We start from the raw sequence: 4,577 nt of genomic DNA, 5'->3' as shown, positions 1-4,577 counted from the left end.
TCCCTTGCATATGTTAAAGACAGTGAGAACTGGTGGGGGTGGGATAGTAACACTGATGATTCTTCCATATCCCTAACAAAACCCTATTTCCATCAAGGACTATGCTATAGCAGGTAGGAGTTTTATAACAATTTTTTCAGCACATACTCACTGCTGAGCACTTCAAGCACTGTCAACTCATGGAAGTCAGCCACCGGGTCTAAAAACAGACACTGCTTCTACTGACCACAGGAGCACAGAGGGCGTTGCTCTTTCAAGACCCTCCCTGGTAGTTAAAGAAAACTTCTCCTAGCCTTTTTAATTTTCTACAAAACTTCTACCTCCAACGTGCTAGGTCTCTCTGCCTCACTATTCTAAAAGACAGGATAAGGCAAAGATCTATGTGTCTTTGGTTAATCTCGCTACAATCCCAGAGGCTGAGTAGCCTGGTTAGAGATAGATCCGTGGTAAAAGAGGGTGCTCTCTGCCTTGATTTTCTTGATTTTCTCCAGTGTATATATTTCTTTGCTCCAGACTGTCATGGTTTTCTCAACTTTGAAGAATGTTAAGAGCTAAGCTTAGGTGAATTTCTACTAAAAAATAACAAAAATGTACAACTTGATGTCCAGTTTAAATTGAAGATAAAAGCCCAAAGACTAACACTTGCTGATTTGCTGGGCACTAACAAAATCCATAGAAAACTTGTTCTAGTAACATTGAAGGAAACACAATTTCATCTCTCTAATCCATTGAAAAATATTGTGATGCTGGAAAGAGGCCCCAAGGAGTAACAAAAAAAGTGCTAAACTTGAAGTCAAGAATATTTCTCTTGACGGGGTGTTGTAGCTCATGACTGTAATCCTGGCACTCTGGGAGGCTGAGGAGGGTAGATAGCCTGAGCTCAGGAGTTTGAGACCAGCTTGAGCAAGAGGGAGACCTTGTCTCTAAAAACATAGCTGGGCGTTGTGGCGGGCTCCTGTAGTCCCAGCTACTTGGGAGGCTGAGGCAAGAGGATTGCTTGAGCCCAAGAGTTTGAGGTTGCTGTGAGCTATGACGCTACGGCACTCTACTGAGGGCAACAAAATGAGATTCTGTCTCAAAAAAAAAAAAAAAACAAACAATATCTGCCTCTCAATTTTGCAATTTACTACCTAGGTGACCAGCAAATTCCAAATTCTCTGTGTCTCCACTCCTTCAGTTGTAAATTGGGGATAGTTATATTGGCCCTTACCCACTTGACAAGATGAGCATAATAGCAAGAAAAAAGGGGGCTCCCATGTGAATGTAGTTTTTACACCACGAAGCGCTGTGGGAGGTAGAATGGGATCACACTGTCTTCCTTAAAGGAAAATCCCAAACTTTAACAGTTGGTTCATTCCTCCAACCCAACACAGCCATCCCTAAACCCTTTGGGAGGGCGTTAACAAAGACTGGCCACAGCTGATAGTTGGAGAAAAGGTAGCAGTGACAAGTGATGACAATCAGCTTGCAGTGCTGTGAATGTCCAAGTTGTTGTCTCTCTTTCTCCACCACCTCCTAACTATCCCTAGGAGAATTCATCTACCTGACCCTGACCAGGATGGGCATGACTCCACCGACTATGGCCAGCCTCTCTGTCCCTCTATGGGATTCAGGCCAGTATCCCTAACTCCCTGACAGACATTTCCACTTAGATGTCTGCCAGTTCAAATCTATCTATACTAAACAAGGCAGCTTTCTCCTTGCATTCCTTTTCTGACTCCTGCATTTCTGTCAGAAGTATCTTCTCTCCACCCCCCCAGCTTGACTGAGATATAATTAACAAAAATTGTATATATTTAAGTTGTACAGGTATTGTTTTGTATCTATTACAAAATGATTACCACAACCAAGCTAATTAACATACCTATCACCTCACATAGTTACCTTTCTTTCTTTCTTTTTTGAGACAGAGTCTCAAGCTGTCCCCCTGGGTAGAGTGCTGTAGTGTCACAGCTCACAGCAACCTCAAACTGTTGGGCTTAAGCAATTCTCTTACTTCAGCCTCCCAAGTGGCTGGGACTACAGGTGCCCGCCACAACGCCCGGCCATTGTTACAGATGGGGATTTGCTCTTGCTCAGGCTGATCTCAAACCTGTGAGCTCAGGCAATCCACCTGCCTTGGCCTCCCAGGGTGCTAGTATTACAGGTGTGAGCCCCTGCGCCTGGCTATACCTTATTCTTAACTAGAGTCACCATGCTGTACTTAAGGTCTGCAGAACTTAATCATTTTATAACTGAAAGTGTGTGTCCTCTTACCATTATCTCTCTATTTCCCCCACCACCTGACCTTCTACTCACTTTCTCTATGAGTTCAACTTCTTTGAAATTTTACATACTGAGTAAGTATGATCACACAGAATTTGTCTTCCTGTGTTTGGCTTATTTTAATTAGTATCATGTCCTCCAGGTTGATCCATGTTGCAAGTGGGGGCAAGATTTCCTTTTTTAGGACTGAATAATATCGTTGTATATACACGTACACCACATTTTCCTTATCCATTTATCCTTTGACAGATAATTAGGTTGATTCCATGCCTTGGCTTACTGTGAATAATGCCGTGATGAATATGGAAGTGCAGATACCTCTTGAGGTACTGGTTTCTTTTTCTTTGGTATATACTCATAAGTGGGATTGCTGGATCAAATGGTGGTTCTATTTTTAATTTTTTTGAGGAAACTCTATATTGTTTTTTATAATGACTGTACCAACTTAGAATCCCACCAATGTACAAGGTCTGACAATAAGTTTACAAATTCATCCTAGAAAAAGTTCTACATACCTCATTGCTGAAAATCACTATGGTCACCTTTGAAGTGCTCCCCTTGGGAAGCTATGCACCGATGACAGCACCTAGTCCAAACTTTCAAAGCAAGTTTGGAACTCTTTTTCTCGAATGGCCATCAGAGCTGTTGTCGTATTACCCTTGAGGTCCTAAATGTCATCACAATGTCTTCTTTTCAATATTTCCTTTATCTTCAGGTAAGGAAAAAAGTCATTGAGGGCCAGATCAGGTGAGTAGGGAGGATCTTTCAATACAGTTATCTGTTTACTAACTAAAAACTCCGTCAAAGACAGTGCTGTTTGAGCTGGTGCATTGTTGTGATGCCAGATCCACTCCCTTCTCATGCCAAGATTTTCAGTTAAGATTTTCCTGACTCTGTCGATGATTATTTGGTTTGCTGTGCTACTCACAGTCAGCCCATGATTTTGTTTTTGCTCTTTTTTATTTTTAAATTTCAAATTTAATTATAATTAGGTTACAATGCTTGCATTTGTTAGGTAAAGTTCCTGTTCAGCTGACAGCTTTGGATGCATAATTCTACAATGTCACAATGTTTTTGTCAGTTCTGCTCCTTACTGATGGCTCTGACTTCTCTTCATCACTGACACTTTTATCCCCCCTCAGAAAAAACATTTAATTCATTTGTACATTGCTATTTTCTTCATGGCATTATCCCCATAAACTTGGGCCAACAGGTCCCTGATTTCACTTCCACTCTTGCCAAGTTTAACAAGAAAGTTAATGTTTGTTCATTGCTCTAATTCAAGCTCTGACATTCTTGTGATGGCACACAAAACCACACAACAACAATGAATGCCATTCAGCAAGACGCTGCTACATGTGACATGAACAAAGCTATGAGACAGTGATCTACCAAGGTTCTGACACCTTATCAAGTTGTTTGTAAGGGCACAGTGACAAGTTCATGAACTTAGTTGTTAGACCTCGTATAAAGGTTCCCTTTTCTCTACATCTGCATCAACACCGGTTATCTTTTGACTTTTTGAAAATAGCCATCCTACAGGTGTGAGGATGCAGCTTTGATTGCATTTCCCTGATGAGTAGTGATGTTGAGTGCCTTTTCATATATTTGTTGGGCATTTGTATGTCTCCTTTGGGAATATGTCTATTCAGGTCTTTTGCCCATTTTTAAACTGAATTATTTGGAATTTTATTTTATTTTTTTGCTATTGAGTTGTATGCATTCCTTATATATTTTGTATACCAGTGCCCTGTTGCATTTGTCCCCAACCTTTTTTGCACCAGGGACTTGTTTCAGGGAAGATAATTTTTCCACAGTTAGGGGTGGCAGTGGGTGAGACAGGAGGCAGAGCTCAGTAAGAGATGCTGTGTGGCCCAGTTCTTAACAGGCCATGGACCAGGACCAATCCTTGGCCCAGAAGTTGGGGAACACAGACTTGTTGGAAACATTTTCTTCTATTTCATAGGTTGCCATTTAATTTTGTTGTTTTCTAACTTGATCTCAAAGTCAGCCACTTTGATCTCAAATCCTGGGGTTACCAACTCCACCACCTCACCAGTAGTCTTCAACATGGAAACCCTGTAATTCCTTCATTTCATTTTTCAAATTCACTTGCCATTTGTATCATCACCATTTATGCTTAAATTACTGTTAAAGCCTTTCTTCTTCTGTAATCTGTAATAGAAATGACAATACTACCTAAAGCATATCACTCCTATCATTCCTATACTCAAATTATTTTTTACTTAATTTATTTTTATTGTTAAATCATAGCTGTGTACATTGGCGCAATCAAGGTGTACATGTGCGGG

Source organism: Nycticebus coucang, chromosome 10, assembly GCF_027406575.1.
Source record: "Nycticebus coucang isolate mNycCou1 chromosome 10, mNycCou1.pri, whole genome shotgun sequence".
Lineage (NCBI taxonomy): Eukaryota > Metazoa > Chordata > Mammalia > Primates > Lorisidae > Nycticebus > Nycticebus coucang.
Note: the sequence above shows the minus strand (reverse complement) of the source record.